At 32.2% G+C, this 19,515-nt stretch overlaps 1 protein-coding gene across 1 annotated transcript in view; it reads left to right on the top strand.

The window, feature by feature from the left end:
* LOC126886904 (uncharacterized) overlaps positions 1–19,515 on the top strand; it is a 35,734-nt gene that overhangs the window by 1,190 nt on the left and 15,029 nt on the right. The gene's annotated exons all lie outside the window — the stretch shown is intronic.

Below are 19,515 nucleotides of genomic sequence, written 5' to 3'. Positions count from 1 at the left end.
TATTACATGTTATTTTTTTTTTATTTCTTCTGACGTATTTTATAATGTAGGTTTACCCAATAATCAAAGTTATGCCTTTACAAGAACATATTTGAAAAATAAGGAGTATATACCATGTGTAAATAAATGTAATCTCCTTTATTCACACTTTAAAAATTTGTTTAGTATGTATGTATTTCTTAAAGGCACACAATCATTGAAAAATGATTCATGCTATTTAAAAATATCTTTCTGTTAATGACATTGTTATCGACAAAGTAGATCAAACTCAAACTTGTCATCATAAAAACACTTCTGTGTATCGTCACAGATTAACCCAACACAGATGCGAAACCCAGGCGATAACTCTGGTATAACCGAGTTTTGGTATACTCCTCCCACCTTGAGTTACCAAACGGGTAGCCGCTTAGTAGCTCGCTTAGTATGTAGGCTTAAGCTTATTGTCAGTTCCTGAAGAACCTCGACAGTACATGCGCTTATTGTAGTGTTAAATTGACGGGCTGATTATTGGGAATTTTTTCTATTTATCAAGTGTGTTTAAATAGTTTTGGTATATTTGTAAAAATGGTTGAATATTGTATTTGTGAAGGGTGTTCATCTAAGACGGGTCAAGGAATATCATTTTTTAGATTGCCAAAGGATGGAGTAAGGTATGTAGTGTCATTAATAAATTGATTTACTTTCTAAATACTGATTAAGCGGCATATTACTTATATCATATTAATTATATTAATCTCGAAACTTACATAAAATAGTTACTCAAGCTATGTGTGTTAGAAATAGTTCCAATAGTATTTTTTCAAGAAATATTTTGATAAGTGTGAAAAAAATCCTGTCTTGAAAACAGTAAATTTTAGTTACTAGTAAGAATGAATAACGCCCTGTTATGGAAGATAGTGAAAATAATCTTAAAAAATAAAAGAGATATTAACAAGACATTAAATTTTTATTAAAAAACATCTTATGTTATAAGAGTGAGCTATGGTTAAAAGCTACTAAAAGACAAGATTTGTTAGAGGAAGATTTAATTAGATACAGAATTTGCGAAAAGCAGTTTGAAAATAAATTTTTATGCTCATCTTTACGACGAAAACTCTTGTATGACAATGCTTTGCCTTCAATTTTTACGGAATCTAAAGATATCTGCACGAATACGTCTGAGGAGCCGCCGAAAAAAGTTCAAATATTGTCAGGTAAAAAATTAGGTAAATATCAATAATTTCAATAATAAAAGGATATGATTCTTCAGATTAATAGAATAACGCCTGCGGTGGAAAATTTACAGGTAATATCCTCTAAACAAGTTTCTATCAGCCCCAGTAAGGAAAAAAATGGACACATTTCTACAAGAATTACAAAAGATATTTCACAGTAGTCACCTTCAGTATCATTACAAACACCAGCATCTTTTATGTATAACTTGCCACGTGAATATAAACTGAAATGTAAAATCAGGTTTTTAAAAAGAAAACTTTTGAATAGAAAAATATGTAAAAAACAAAACGGCACAAAACAAGAGTTAGAGCAGTTTAAAAAATTATGTGACAAAATTCATAATAAATCATTGGCCGAAATTGTAAAAACTCAGGCACTGTTGCAGAAAAAAGTCCCAAAGGCCAGATGATATTCTCAGGAATACAAACAATTCGCTCTCACGTTATACTTTTTCGGACCCAAAACTTATCACTTTTTGAAAAAAATTCTTTATTTACCAACTAAACGTTATTTATATAATTAAATTTGATTATATAATTAAATAACCTGGAACTTGAAAATTATTATATTAACAACACTTTATCTGGTTTTTTTCTGGAAGGCCATACCTGGAATTCCCAAATTACTGGCACCAAACGACTGTCACTTTTATAATACTTAGTTTACTTTCTCTTGTTTTGTTAAGGACAAAACTTTGTTTTGTTTTGTAGCTAGTTTACTTTCTCTTGTTTTACACCTACCTAGAATTCCCAAATTACCCTATTATATTTATATCGTGTTCACTTCCAAGCAACTTTTTATTATTTTTCAATATACACAGAAATTTAATAAATGACCATTTATATACAGTCGAACCCGCTTATTGGAATAGCCTTCGTGCCCGTCAAAACTGTTCCTATAACCGGGATATTCTAATAACCGATCATTGGACGCCAGTGGAAACGTTTCGGAAACTCAAATTTTTATTCCTTAAACCGGGATATTCCTTTAAGAGGTATTCCAATAAGCGGGTTATAAATCTTTAACTGTATATAAATCTTTAACGATTGTCACTTTTCTAACAGCTAGTTAACTTTCTCTTGTTTTGTTAAGAACATACCTAGAATTACCTATTGTATTTTTATTTCCTTTTTCGTTTAACACATAAATTTATTAAATGACCAATGTTTTGTTAAGTTTTGTTTGTCTTAATTTTTAGTGTAAATATGGTAAATATCAAATCAGGTGTAAAAGTAAGTATTATAGACCAAATGAACTATTTTTTAAGTTATCAATCGTATTGGTACAAACACCGGCACAACAACTGTGCTCCTTAGTTTCAAGGTTACCAATTTTTGTACCGGCATCATAGCATAGCTTTCGCATCTGTGTTGGGTTAATCTGTGGTATCGTTAAAAATTAATCTATGGTCGTGGGTTGTATTGGTGTTGTTTAATAATTTAGCAAAATATATAATCAGCAAAAATCTTATTTAAAACATGTGAACGGTTTTTGCAGTCACAATCAATGCAGTGTTTATGCCTGTTATTATAGCATTGGCTGTTAAATAACATAGGCCAACAAAAAAATCTTTTTATAAAACTTTTCTTACAAACTTACAGTTGAGTCCGCGTGTCTTTACCCGTGCGTCATCATTTAAAGCATACGAAATAAGTCGGAAATTTACTGAATGCAACGGCAAAAAGTTTTCCTTTAAAATTTTGGTGCATCATTACAGCTACATTTGAAGTAGCTTAATAAATTATTTTATTATCATTGATTAATAAATAAATAAACAATTTATAAAAAAATTCAATAACATTTTTTTTTTATATTTTATTCACTTTGGCGGAACCTTAAACACAAGTGTCAACAATGAGGTTAGCTTTGTACGTCGTCAAAATTTATCTTAAAATAACATAAACTTATCACAAAATTTCTAACTCCGATATTCTTTTTCTCAAGGCCGCGTCTCACCATCAAATAATTTGATCAAACAGTTTGAGCAAACTTGACGTACTTGAGGAAGTACGTCAAAGTGACGTCACAATTGCAGTTTTTTTGAAATTCTAAAAATCTGTGCTCTCACTATCAGTCTAGTTTGATTAAATTTTTTGTATTGAGTTGTCTAACTTGTTTGTACTTTATTTAAAATTAAAATTTTTCATTATTATCCACAATGAACACTCAGGATGTGACGTCACTAACTGTCACTTTCAGTTTGCTCAAACCAGTTTGATCAAATTATTTGATCGTGGGACGCGGCCTTCATGATCATCTTTCAGTGCGTCACAGTTTTTCGATTTCTTTCTAACGTATTCAATTGTATATGACAGAAAAAAAGGCACGTCGGTGATTACTTCTAGTTCTGTGATTATTCTAGTTGTCGATAGATGGCGCCATAATAAAAAAAAATAATTTTTTTAAATTAGATAATAATATTAAAAATATAATCTGTATAATTTATAAGACTATACAAATCAAAGAAAATACCATTTTATAAATGCAAGAAACACATTTGATTTGTTTTTATTCTAAATTGAAAATAAAATGTGACAACTGTCAGATTTAACTAAAATGTCATGTTAGAATAAATGTCATAAATGTGTATTATCACGGACTTACCCTTTTTCCTATCATTTGTGACGCACTGAAAAATGATCATGAAAAGGACAATATAAAATTAGTTGTGAAAACAACTGTTTGTATACTATAGAAAACTTCAAAATGCAAAAACTCGACAGAATAACAGCAAAAAATTCAACAAACTGACAGCCACAAAAGTAAACAAACCAAAACGTCAGAAATTGTACTTAAAATATGTGAAGACATCCCCATTCGTCTTTCTTTGTACCTATCTCTTTTCAATACACTGAATCTTAATCGTACATAAAAATAACATGTGTTTTTACTTAAGACTAAACAGTAGCGATCAACAGGTAGCAACAAAATATAACTTCGGGAGATAGTATCATAAACTTTGGCAACAGTGGTAATCTTTGACATTATCTAAAGATTAATATTTTGACAATATCATAGTTGCGCTAAATGGAAGTAATAGAAAACGATTTTATTATAAATAAATAGATATTTCCCAGCAAACAGGTTTGAGCCCAGTTACGTGATAATTACGTTAAATTTACGGCAAATTTCAACGAATACGTAACTCGGAGATTTATGACGGGAAAAAAACGTATTTCAGTGCCAAATCATTCACCAATATATTTTTGCTTCCTTTATACATGTTTGACATTAGAATAATATAAAATCATAATGACGAATATTGTACATGTTTTTTATCATAGGTGTGAATGTCGGTTACATCGCAAAGGTACGTTTATTTCACGTAATAATCACGAAACAGAAATAACTTCCTTTGGTTAAATTTTGAGAAATATTTTTGAAAACAAAATTTTACAACGGTGTTGGTTAAATACGTATCGCTTGAATTTTACTCCCTGTATTTTATGGACGTCGAAAAATTTGATGTATTCCACGTAAAGTAATGTAAATAATACCAATATTTAAACAAAAAGTTTATGATTTCGCTTTTAAAATCATTTAGCATAACTATTTCAATCCAACCTTGATTTGAAGCTATTTTTGTTATTTTTTTTTCTTTAAAAATATCACAGCTAAAATGATGTCGAGTCTAATTTTCAAATCGCGCGCGGTGATGACGTACTACCAAGCCTTTCTCCTCCTTTAAATACTATCACGTGACCACGATACGTGATTAACGTGATTATCACTTTAACATAGTTGGTTCGAAAACTAAATTAATCGATTTATCGAATAATAGATACGTTTCGATAGGATTATTTTTTTATATTATTCTGGTATTGAAATAGATTTTTAGTAAGACCAATTAGGTAATAGCAGAAGAAATTTAAAAACAAAAAGAAAATATGTAATACTAATTTAAAGTAAGTAGAATAGTTTAACTGTAATTTAAAAATAATCGATTTTTATAATCGATGAGCATAACCTCTAATATCAGCTTCTCACATTTCTCACAACAAAAAGTGAAAGTGAAACGTGAAGAGCTTTATTTCCCTCGTTTTATTTTAGGCGGGTTTATTTATATTTATAATAATGCCTTTCGTATTAACGTTTACCTCACTGCTCGAGGGTTGAAGTGTCGTGAAAAAACAAGAAAGTATCGTCAAAATAAAAAGTGACCTGTGTTGTGTTTTGTGTTGGCAAATTTTTTAATGCGTCTTTAGGTCGGTAGCATTTTTGGTTCATTATCTTGTATAATAATTATACAAGACAAATGTTTTAAAGTCTCTAAATTCTACTAAATAAATACATTGTTAATACTTTATAGGCTTGTTTTATTTATGTCATATGAGGATAATAATTACATGATTAGTAAGTTAATTAAGGTCGAATTATTTACGTGAACCGAGGACGTATCTTTCACGTGAATACTAATATATACATTCCCTAAAAGATATGTTAATCAACTCGTATTTGCAACGTGAATTTCCCGAAACATTTTATTGGTATTTAAGGTGAATAACACGTCTATTGAAGACGAGTTATTCACGTAATTTAAAGACGTATTTTCAATGTGACATTCCAACCAAATTTTCACGTGAAATTCACGTAAGCAATTTACGTATTTTGGTGACAAATGTACCAGAAATTCACGTAATTAACACGTCGGTCTGTTTGCTGGGTTATAAAAATAAACCAAAATGGGTGAACATTTTATGTTAAGATAGGTATTTAGAAAGGTATTTGCATGAAATATCTAATAATAAAACAATAATAGATAATCATTTTTTGTTGTGAAGCGAAACAAATTTCGATTTTCGCATAATTTTGGCACGGTTTTTAATGGACTTTTTCTTGGAAGGTTTCACTTTATTTTTCGTTTGAATTACTTTTTCCATTTTGTTAAATTATTGATAATATTTTTAGAATAAAAAATCCTCCTAAAACTTTATATACTAGCATTAGCATTCGAAATATTTTTACGTAAAATATACTTTACTACCTACATATAAATAAAACTCACAATTAACAACAAGCTATTCTTTCAAAGAGGCCAACAACTTATACAACAACAACAAATATATAATAAATTAACTATCAATAAACAGTACTTTCCTATGAAACAACAAAAACGAATTCTTAAATTAACACACTACTGCACTGAACAGTTATCGATAAAGATGACAGAACAGATTAGAGAAAATCTGACGCAGGTTTGTCAAAATGACAGTGATAATTTCTCTATGTTGCCTAATTAGTTATTTAGTTATAATATGTTCGATTTCTTGTTAGAAATAAAAAATTTTAGTAGTTCCAAGATTACACAAAATCTAGGCATGGGATAAAAAAGTTTATTTGAAGAAAGTGCATTTTTTGTCTTTCTTAATGGCGGTACAGGCTCCTTTTTTCAATATTTTATTTAGTTATAGAGTAATTTCCACACACTAACTTATTTCTGAAATTGGGCTCCGTACCGCCATTCTTTATTATACTACGAATATGTGTGCCAAATATCTCGACAAAATATTCAAAATTAGAGCCACAATCTTGGAACGCGTTTGTTGCTACCTGTTAATCGCTACTGTAGCCTCTTAAATAACAGGCGGCAGCTGTTTTGTCATTAATTTCATGCGTGCAAGAGAATGATGCTAAATAAAAAGTATGTGTTTTATCTCACCAGGTATTAATGACGCACGGGTAAAGACTCGTGGACTCAACTGTATGTGAATCCTATGTATTTTTTGGCGCTAAAAAAGAATCTGAAACTAGATTTTACGTATCACCCACAGTTTTCCCACAATATGACACTGGTTTATTATACATTATAATAATTTGAAAAAGACAAAATACCGAAATACATTTAAATTATACATTACAGTCGAACCCGCTTATTAGAATACCTCTTACAGGAATATCCTGCTTTAAGGAATAGAAATTCAAGGCCCCGAAACGTTTCTACTAGCCACAAATGATCGGTTATTAGAATATCCCGGTTATAGGAATACTTTTGCTTAGCACGAAGGCTATTCCAATAAGCGGGTTCGACTGTATTAGAATAAAACCTTTTATCTAATTCTTATTTTGTAATAGTATAGGCCTGTGCAATCATTTCAGGAGTAAATGCTTTTGTATTTTCTTTCTCTTTTTTATTTAAAACTTCTGAAGTAGCATTTTCTCCTATGCGAAGCACTCTGCTGTTCCCAATGAAGTGACCAACAGTAAGTACCCATCACATTATTGTTCCAGCGTCCCTGGTATCGTTTCTCCATCACCTTGATATCCTAGGGGAATCGTTCGCCTTGTTCTTCACTAACATCACCCAGATTTTCAGGGACAAAATCAAGATGGTGATGGTAGTGCAAAAGGTGGATTTTGAGGCTCGTTTGACATCCCAAATCTTAAATCTTATCTAATATTTTAAAAAAGTTATCTAATAAATTGGCTAATATAAGGTCATAGTTAGGGTCTTTCACATTACCTAAAAACTTGGTTACAACTTGTTTGAATGCAATACAAGCTTCTTTTTCCTTAGTAGTCATCTTGGTTTCAAAGGTAATTATGCAATTTTAAATGTTAAATTGTAAAATAATGGTGGGTGATACAGCATTTTTAATGCGCTTTTCGGACTCAGCACACTAAAATACATAAGATAGAGGTAATCTTATAAAAAAGTTTTTTCATGGTTGGCCTGTGTAATTTGTGTTCGATTGTTTCGTCTGTTGTACAACCCTCGTCCTTTTTAAGGTGTAGTAGTTGTATATAAGTACATGAAGCTAGGACAAATAATCCCCGGACAAATAATCCCGGAAAAAAAATCCCCACAAATTATCCCCGGACAAAAAATCCCCGGACAAATAATCTCCGGACAAATAATCCCCGGACAAAAAATCCCCACAAAAAATCCCGGACAAATAATCCCCACAAATTTTTTTGGACAAAATATCCCCACAAAAAATCCCGGACAAAAAATCCCCAAGAAATATTTGCTGAAGAATAGTTCTCTAAAAGGTTTCCTGAAATTTTACCAAATTTCGAATTCCAATTCCATGCTGAAAACTTCAAATTTTACATGACAAAGGAGTGTGAAGGCCCCGTCTCACCATCAAATAATTGACAGGTATTTGATCAAACTTGACAGTTAGTGACACAAAGTGACAGTTAGTATGTATAGTTTGTGTCACTAGTCAAGTTTGACTGTCAAGTTTGATCAAATTACTGTCAATTATTTGATGGTGAGACGGGGCCTTGAGTTTTTTCAAAAATCGTGGAAGATATGGGGAATGAGCTAAGGCCCCGTTCTCATGACAGACGCTTGATAACGCGCGATTACAACTACATACATTTTACTTGAGACTGTTCACATGCCAACCCGTGTTTTAATGACCTAAACCGCGCGTTAGCATGTGAACGATCTTAAGTAAAATGTATGTAAGTAGTTGTAATCGAGTGTTATCAAAACGCGCGTTATCAAGCGTCTGTCAAGAGAACGGGGCCTTAGCTCATTCCCCATGTCTTCCACGATTTTTGAAAAAAACTCACTCTTTTGTCATGTAAATTTTGAAGTTTTCAGCATGGAATTGGAATTCGAAATTTGGTAAAATTTCGGGAAAACTTTTAGAGAACTATTCAGCAACAAATATTTCTTGAGGATTTTTTGTGGGGATATTTTGGCCAAAAAAATTTGTGGGGATTATTTGTCCGGGATTTTTTGTCCAGGGATAATTTCTGGGGATTATTTGTCCGGACCCCAAGTACGAAGCATACCTATTTTTTATAGTAGTGTAGTGAAGCGGTACTTTAAAGTAAAATGAATAATTTGGAGAAACGTAGAGTGTTGTCTCCAGAAGAACGGCGTTTAGTTCTGAAAGTCGAAAGTTAGGTATTTCAATTTGGAGAAAAATAATATGGGTCCATTGACATCTGTTATGGCAGTTCAGAAACGCACATACGATGCTTGCAGTATCTCAGAGAGGACATTCAATAACATGAGTGAGTATGAAATAAATAAAGTAAGCAAGAGAAATCTTCGACATCCAAAAACTTTAGATTTGCACCAGTCAATTAAACTTGAAATTAAAAATATTATATACAATATGTATAAAGCCAAAGAACATGTAACAATTAGTGCTGTGTTACAAAAAATTAAAGACAAGGAACTGTGTGATATTAGTTTAAAAAGTTTGTGGAGAGTGCTGAAACATTTATTAGGTTTTTTATCTATATAAAAAGACAAATAATAGACAAGTACTTATTGTGTGAACTCTCTAATGTTGTTTCAAAACGGTGGCATTTTTTAAGAAAATATATGAACAATAAAACGTCTGATAGTCCGAAGCAAGTTGTATTTTTAGATGAAACTTGGATTTTCGCTAAAGGAAATATGTCAAAATTATCCTGGCACGATGGCACCACGAAATGTTATTCTTCTAATCGTTCCGGTAATGGTAAACGCTACATTATACTTCATGCTGGAAATGATGAGGGTTTTATTCCGGACGCTAGTTTAATTTTTTCGTCCACAAAGGATACAGGTGATTACCATGGAAATATGGATGCAAATATTTTTGAAGAATGGTTTGAAGAAAATTTGTTGAAAAAATTGGAGCGACCATCCATAATAGTGTTGGATAATGCATCCTACCACTCGAGAGTAGAAGAGAGATTTCCTTCAAGCAGCTGGACAAAAGAAAAAATACAGTTGTGGTTGACAGAAAAGCAAATTTATCACAGTGACATATTTTTAAAAGTTGATTTACTTCAAAGGTGTGGAGAGCACAAAATTCAAAAGAAATTTGTTACTGACCAAATGGCTCTTAAATATGGCCATGAAGTTCTTCGACTTCCGCCCTACCATTGCCACTATAATGCAATTCAGTTAGTTTGGGGTATAGCCAAAAATTTTTATGATAAACATGCATCCAAAACAACAGATGACGCTAGCGTTCTTAGTTTATGGAAAGAATCGCTAGAACAAATAAAAGCAGTACAATGGAAAAATTGTATTAGACATACGGAAGACATAATCGTTCAGTCTTTTCAAACCGAGCGAGTTATAGATGAGGTCCGGCCTCTAATTATTCGGATAGACAATTCAGATAGTAACGCGGACTTTGAGGTGTGTTTTAGTTAAACGATAAAGTACCTTCGGTCTAATTACTGGACTGCATACTCTCAATAGCTTTGGTATTAATTACTGGACTACACGTGTTTAAACCTTTTGTTTTGTTGAAAACTCGGAAGTGATTTAGTGCCAATTTGTTTCAAGGTTATATTTAATACAGTGTCTGCAGAAACTAAAGTCTTGGATGTATTTTATTTAAATTTTGACATACCAGCAACTTGGCAAGTATTTTCCAATTTTACTGCATGCAAAACCATTCGTATAATTTTCGCTCTACGAATAATAATTTCGAGTAATCGAAATATTCCCCACTTCTTTTAACACGCCCTGTATATACATACATATTATAATCATTTTATTTGCCTTTGATACAGTAAAATCTATTAACGCCCCACTGTTTGAGGCCCACTGATCATCTCTTAATTGCGTATCGGCCGTCATAGGGTAAAAGGACTTTAACCGAGGAGTATGACAACTGTCACTGTGACAGTAGAATTTTATAAAATACTCCTATCACAGACGTCTAAAGGTGGGAAACAATGTAATGTTATTTATTTATACGTTTATAACGATAATTTCCACCTCCACTAGTTTCATCTCTTTTTTTCCCATTCCTTATGTTTTCCATCTTTTGCGTTATTTTGCCGGTTATTAGCGCGCTCATCACTGTATACTTAATATGTTATCTACTTCATTGTATACAGTCACATCTAAAATTGGAAAGACACTTTTCAAGAGTTGCTGAAATGGGAATCTACTAACTAGTGTAGGAAACAAAGGTTGAACCTTGCAAAATGGACACAAGTTTGGTTTTATTTTTTTTCTGATATATCAAGGGGTGCTTATTATAAGACTAACTTTTTCTGAAAAAATTTCGCCCCGGAACCTCCCTTTTCACCCCTTTAAAGGGGGTAATTTTTGGTTTTTGCGGAACGTAGCCCTTCCTGTAACTTTTACAAAAAATTTCTTTTATAGAAATATGAAGAGGACTATATTTTCTACGATTTATTTCCAACACCATCTCTCTATCATCCACCGTTTAGCGGGGGTGGCGCCCTAAAGTTGACAAGTTTTTAAAAAAGATGTTTTTAAAAAAAATATATTTTTCCCTAACTGTAACGGAAATTAAGAAAAAATCCTGCGGCAATTATTCACAAATAATTGACTGATTTTTTGGTATAGGTTTTACTTAAGGGTAACTGCCCTTTTTTTAATTACAGGGTGTTACATTTTAAAAAACCTCTTTTTATACCGTCTGAACCGTCTATGCTAGAGTAAAAAGACTTTCAGCGATTACCAATGTACTCGTGCTATTTACAAATTTGTATAATGCATTCCCATTTTTTCCCCGGAACCACCCAAAAAAAAAGAAGAATTAATAAATAAATTGATTTTCTTGGAATCCTTCACACACAATGCCCTTTATTAATATGCTTCATACATCATTTTGTGGACGTTATTATTACCCATGCACGGACATCAAAAGCAATTTCCTAGTGCAACCCCTGAAGCAAAAAAAAAATAAATAAAATGGGGGGCTGAAATTTTTTTTTGTTTTTTGCTTTTTGATCCATGTGGGCATATGCTTCATCAATAGTGCTTTTCAAAAATATATATGGTTATTGCAACATCTCTGCGAAAACCACCCGTATCCTTGAAAATATACTGCAGAAACTACCCCTATCCCTTGGCGAGCATGTTTTTACGATTTTCTCATTACCTATGTATTCTTTTTAAACAAAACTTATGCAAGGTTAAAGACCACTATTTACTCTAAAAATTATGTTCTATTCATTTTTTCGTATAAGCAACCGTTACGGCACAGTGGCGCCGTAAACCTCATATATGCTTTGGCGGGCTCGAGTTTTTGTTTTTTTTTTTCGTCATCTGTTCGTTTTATTGATAAAGTACTTATGCAAAATAAAACAACACAGTGTAACCTACAAATTATGACTTATGTACATTTTACATTCTTTGCTCCCCAAAGCCACAGTGGTGACCCAAAATAAATTTTTGCAAATTTTCGCCACCTACATGCATTTTATTGCATTAATGCTACCTTAACAGCACAATATTTACCCTTAGGTAGTCGCTACGCAGTGGCGGATCCAGGGAGGGGTGATGGGGGTGATCACCTCCCCCCCTCTCAAACCAAGTGATATTATATTCAAAGATTATAAAAATATTCATTTATTTTTATAGAAATTTAACCAATTGGCACCCCCCTCTTAACGATGCTGGATCCGCCACTGTCGCTAAAGCATAAAAAGTCATTCTTATAAAAATAATATTAATATAAGTATTTCTATAAAAATAAATGAATATTTTTGTAATCTTCAAATATAATATCACTTGGTTTGAGAGGGGTGGGGGTGATCGCCCCCATCACCCCTCCCTGGATCCGCCACTGCTTAGCGACCACTTAGGGGTGAATATTGTGCTATTAAGGTAGCATTAACGCAATAAAATGCGTGTAGGTGGCGAAAATATGAAAAAATTTATTTTGGGCCACCACTGTAGCTTTGGGGAGCAAAGAATGTAAAATGTGCATAGGTCATGATTTGTAGGTTACACTGTGTTGTTTTATTTTACATAAGTACTTTATCAATAAAACAAACAGATGACGAAAAAATAAACAAAAACTGGAGCCCGTCAAAGCATATATGAGGTTTACGGCGCCACTGTGCCGTAACGGTTGCTTAAACGAAAAAAATGAATAGGACCTAATTTTTAGAGTAAATAGTGGTCTTTAACCTTGTATAAGTTTTGTTTAAAAAAAATGAATAGGTAATGAGAAAATCGTAAAAACATGCTGGATAAGGTATAGGGGTAGTTTCTGCAGTATATTTTCAAGGATAGGGGTGGTTTGCGCAGGTATGTTGCAATAACCATATATATTTTTGAAAAGCACTATTGATGAAGCATATGCCCATATGGATCAAAAAGCAAAAAACAAAAAAAATTTTCAACCCCCCATTTTATTTATTGTTTTTGACTACAGGGGTTGCACTAGGAAATCGCTTTTAGTGTCCATGCATGGGTAATAATAACTTGCACAAAATGATATATGAAGCATATTAATGAAGGGCATTGTGTGTGAAGGATTCCAAGAAAATCACTTTATTTATTAATTCTTCTTTTTTTTTGGGTGGTTTCGGGGAAAAAATGGGGGTGCATTATACAAATTTGTAAATAACACCAGTACATGGGTAATCGCTAAAAGTCTTTTTACTCTAGCATAAACGGTTCAGATGGTATAAAAAGGGGTTTTTTAAAATGTAACACCCTGTAATTAAAAAAAGGGCAATTACCCTTAAGTGAAACCTATACCAAAAAATCAATCATCTATTTATGAATAATCTTCGCAGCATATCTTTTTAATTTCCGTTACAGTTAGGGAAAAATATATATTTTTTAAAAACATATTTTTTAAAAACTTGTCAACTTTGGGGCGCCACCCTTGCTAAACGGTGGATGATAGAGAGATGCTGTCGGAAATGAATCGTAGAAAATATAGTCCTCTTCATATTTCTATAAAAAAAATTTTTTGTAAAAGGTACAGGAAGGGCTACGTTCTGCAAAAACCATAAATTACCCCATTTAAAGGGGTGAAAAGGGGGGTTCCGGGGCGAAATTTTTTCAGAAAAAGTTAGTCTTATAATAAGCACCCCTTGATATGCCAGAAAAAAAATAAAACCGGACTTGTGTCCATTTTGCAAGGTTCAACCTCTGTTTCCTACACTAAACAACATAAAACTCGAATGCAGAGATGAGAAATTTGTGGAACCACACTCGTTGGAAGTGAAAATATCAATAAAAAAACCAAAACCCACAAATTCCCAGGCAGTGATGGCATCTCAACAGAGTTATTTAATCACTGTGGAGAGCAGATCACAAAGGAGATGCAAAGAATAGCTTGTAAAATTGGTTCTCTGGAGCAAATGCCTGAGAAATGGAGATTAGGCTTAATGTGTCCATTACAAAAAGAGGAAAACCAACTATAGTCCGTCCCACCTTGACTTTACAGTATAAGGAACTTAGGCAATGCAGTTCTTATGAGAGTTTTAGTGCTGTGATGCCGATTTTATCAAAAAGAATTTGTAATCGAAAATTAGAGAAATTAAATTAAAACTGTTTTAGAAAGACAATCTCCAATTTTAGGATTCATACATTATGTTTAAGTTTATTTGATATATTATAATTATTATCTACGCATATAAATCCTAAAATTTTAGATTGCTTTTCTAAAAGAATTTTAATTTAATCTCTCTAATGTTCGATTACAAATTCTTTTTGATAAAATGGGCATCACGGCGCTAAAACTCTCATAAGAACTGCATTGCCTATGTTCCTTAAGGCTGTATGACACTCTGCATTTTCTTGTATCATTTCTAATATCGTTTCTGATATCGTTTCTTGTATACATTTTCTTGTATCATTTCTTGTACGTACATTTGTGCCCTGTATGACACTATGCAAGTTCTTGTATCGAAAATTGTATGAAATTCGGCACGTGATTGGTCGAAATTTTGTTTGTCACCCTGTGTCACGTTATGGTAGTACTGCATTTACAGCTACAGCTGATTTTAAGGATTTTATAAAATTTATAAACTTTTAATTAACATTAACCAGAATTTTACGTTGACTGTTTGAGGTTGATTATTTGTGTTTTTATTTTGTTTTGATATTTGTGCTAAAATATTTGCATTAGAATTATCTTCAGCTTGATCCAAATTAGGAACTATTGTATTTTCGTCTATTAAAAATTTATGCACCAATGAAACCTAAATTTAGTTTCAACTTTACTAGGAGCTAAATATATGGTTATTAGTAGAACAGTAGTCCATACCAAACGGTATATTAAGTATCAATAAAAGATTTATAAATAATACCTACAAAAACACAAATAAATTCATCAATACATGATCCCATTTTCATTTCAGCCGCCATTATGAGTAAGTAATTATGACATTTTAGATGTTTTACCAGCTGGTTTTACGTTTTTGCTCTTTGCGCAGAAATTGGCGCCGTTCTTGTACAAGAATCTGTGTCTGACTCAAATTCCTGTATCGTTTCTGATATCGTTTCTTGTATCTGTGTATGACACTATGCATTTTTTTGACATATCAGAAACGATATTAGAAATGATACAAGAAAATGTATAGTGTCATACAGCCTTTCTACTGTAAAGTCAAGGTCGGACGGACTATAGAATGCATTAATTATGGTGAAATAACTCTCCTAAATACAGCATACATACAAAAGATATTTGGCGACTACAATTTACCACTGGCTTCTTGGGCTCACTCAAATGAAGAGGACTTGCTTGTCGACTGCCCACAGAACTATCCAGCAAAGCTGATATGCGAATGCTTCTCTTACCTAAACCTGAGGCAATCAAATATCATACCAAATCAACGTGGAGTATTTTTGGATCTCATTTTCCACAGTATTGAAGATTATCAGAAGCTGTCAGTCTATGAAGCAGTTGACACTTTCCTTCCCAATAATTTTCATCATGTGGCAATTACTTGTGATCTTAGTATTCTTAGTTTTAGTGGTAATGTTAGACAATTAGATTATAATACTACATATTTTGACTATCGTAATGCAAATTTTGTGGGTCCAAATAATTATTTTTCTTCTGTTGTAAAAAATTTCACTTTCTGAAGTCTTTGTGTCTATAAACGGTCTCAAGGATAAACTCAGTTATGGCCCTGATAACATTCCAACATATTTTTTAAAAAGATGTGTCTACAGTTTATCTAAACCTTTACATGTATTGTTTAATTTATCTTTGAGACTACATACCTTTCCTAGTAAGTGGAGTGACAGTTATATAACTCCGGTGTTTAAAAACGGTGACAGAGACAATATAAAAAATTATAGGCCTGTTGTTATGTTATCTGCCATCCCCAAACTTTTTGAATTAATTTTAAACAAATATCTTACTTGGCACTGTAGAAATCTCTTGATTAATGAGCAACATGGATTTAGGTAGGGTAAATCTATGTCTACATATCTTGTTTTATATCATGATTACATTGTTAGGGCTTTCGAAGATGGGTACCAAGTGGACTCCATTTATACTGATTTCTCGAAGGCGTTTGACACAGTGATCCATTCTTTACTCATCTTTAAATTAAGATGTATTGGTTTTCGTGAGTGGTTTCTATCATGGTTGAGTAGTTATCTTGATGAAAGAGTTCAGTTTGTTTTTATAAAGGGCTCACTTTCGATTCCTATCTTGGTCAGTTCAGGGGTCCCACAAGGCTCACATGTGGGTCCTCTTCTCTTTAACTTGTTTATTAATGATATTTCTGAGGTAATAAAAGTTTGTCAGTTTTTGCTTTTTGCCGATGACCTTAAGCTATATTTCAAATCTCTCTTATTGTCTAAGGATCCAGGAAGACCTGACTTCTCTATACAATTGGTCTCTTTCCAATTGTCTCCATTTGAGTAAAGATAAGTGTTTTGTTATATCCTTTAGCAAATCTAAAAATAATGTTGTGTTTGACTATCACATTAATACAAGCCTTCTATCAAGAGTGACTGAAATAAAATTTTTGATGGTATTATTTGACAGTTCCTTGTCATTTATCCCACACATTAACAATTTCTCAAATAAAGCATACCGTAATCTAGGTTTTATCACAAGAAACTCTCGAGATCTTTCCGTACCTACATATAGAATTTTATATCTTACTTTCGTCCGTAGCATCCTGTCTTATGCTTCTATAGTATGGTTACCATACTATTTTAACCATATTTACACCCTTGAAAAAATTAAAAATAAGTTTCTCCGGATTTGTGCTTATAGATTGAACTTAAAGAACATGTCTTCGGTGAAATTAAGGTCAAGGCTAAATATCAGTTCCTTAGAAGACTACAGAACTAAATGTGATTTAATTTTTCTCTATGAACTACTTGACCGTACCACCGACTGTTCTGATTTATTAAGTCTTATCAACTTTAGATGTAGCACTAGAATTCTTAGAGACATGCCCGTATTTTCTATAAAACACTATGACACAAACTATGGCAAATTCTCTCCAATTAACAGGATTCAGACACTGAGAAATGACTTTAGTCAATCTCATGATCTGCTGGGGATATAAGATCTGTAAGATTTAAGCACTGCCTGACCGAGTATGTTAGGAATCGAAGATGAGTGACCTTTACCTTGGAGTCTTCATTTCATTTGATTTTAATTGTCAGAGATTTTCATTTTAATAATATTTTCAGGAAATTTAATTTTCTTAAATTATAATCATTTGTTTAACAATATTTAATAATTATGTAATACTTAGTTTAGTATTTGTATTATGGTTAGGATACTTTATTTTTGTTATTTGTAAAAATGGGGACGTCCCGTAATAAATAAATAAATAAATTAATTAATTAATAAAAGATATTGTCAAACATCTTGCATAAGAGACTGAAGCCTTCCTAGGAAAATATCAGTTATTGCATTTGTTATATATTTAGTAGTTAAGATCTAAGGCTACTAATATCTACCTTAGTTACTAATGTTTTTATGTTTCTAGATTAATATAATGTTGTCACTGTCATAAAATATAATTGAATAAATACTGTTAACATGTCCATTTCTTGTATATAAAATTGGCGACGAGATTAGTAGAATGGACATTAAAAAGCTAAAAAAAGTACGAGCCTGTTTACGAGGCACTCTGACAAAAACTGAAAACTGTTTACATGAACGAGAAATCACAAACGAAGAAATTGAATCCAGATTACATACGTTAGACGAAACCATAAAGAAATTTCAAAATATACAATATTATATCGAACAAGAAATTGAAGACGCAGATATAGAACAAGAAACACAAGAAAGATTTGAATTTGAAGAAAAATATACAGTGATAAAGACCAAACTCCTAATTTTGCGAAAGAAAAATGGATCAAACGACCAAGATGTTTTATGTAGTACGAAAATTCAAAACATAGACCATAAGATACAATTACCAAAAGTTAATTTTCAACCATTACAAGAAACAGAAACAATTAATAACTTTACAAGGAGATTGACGGTATTTTTCCTATTAAATAACATACAGATGAGCAAAGTAAAATTTACTTTCTATTATCTACGATCTCTCCACAACTTTATGATACTTTACATAATCTTTGTTCTCCGGAGGATCCATTAAATAAAAGCTTTGAAGAATTAATTAAACTACTTGATGACTTTATTGATCCTAAACCTAGTTTGTGGGCTCAACAACATAAATTTGTTACACATTTACAACGACAAAATGAAACTGTGGCAACATACGCTGCAGAACTCAAGAAACTTGCTTCTAACTGTGAATTTAAATGCCAGAATTGTTGTAAGTCCACAATAGATGGATTTTTATCGTTACAGTTTATCAGAGGATTGCATGACAGCGAAATTCGAATAAAAATTCTGCAAGACAGAGAAATACACACATTCTCAAAATTAGTTCAGATAGCTACATCAATTGAAATGGGAAAAATAGAAAACAATAAAATATCTGCAGACATACGTAATGAAATTGAAAAGGTGAACAAATTATCGACATCTGTAAAAAACCCTCAAAGATCATGTACTTACAAGAAAAAACATGATAATATAACATTAAAAGACTTAAGGGGAAAATGTTTCAGATGTGGACAACCAGATCATAGGTCCAACGAATGTTGGGCCATTAAAAGAACTTGCCACAAATGTCAAATAGAGGGACACCTAGCAAACGTTTGTTTAAAAAGAAACAATGCACTCCAGATTAATGATTGTACCAGTAATACAAGTGAAGAATCTATCGGCGAAATAAACCTTGTTAAGGATGAACGATCTGAAAAATATACAATTACAATCAGTATTGAAAATAGGCCAGTTACTATGGAATTTGATACAGGGGCTACACTATCTCTTATATCACTAAAATTGTACAAACAACTGAACATTCCAAAGAAAATTTTTAAAACAGACTTAATATTAAGAACTTACACAGGAGAAGTAATCAAACCTACTGGAGTTGCTTATGTTAAATGTAACTACAAGAACCAAACCTTCTTCAGCAAATTATACATTATAGCTAAGGACGTTGATCCTTTATGCGGACGTAACTGGATGAAAGAAATAAATATTGAATTGGCAGATGTACGAAGACTACAAACTGTTGAAATACCCAAATTAGACCAACTTTTTGAAG

The sequence above is a fragment of the Diabrotica virgifera genome, chromosome 6 (assembly GCF_917563875.1).
Source record: "Diabrotica virgifera virgifera chromosome 6, PGI_DIABVI_V3a".
Taxonomy (NCBI): Eukaryota; Metazoa; Arthropoda; class Insecta; order Coleoptera; family Chrysomelidae; genus Diabrotica; species Diabrotica virgifera.
This window is presented reverse-complemented; position numbering and strand designations above follow the sequence as displayed.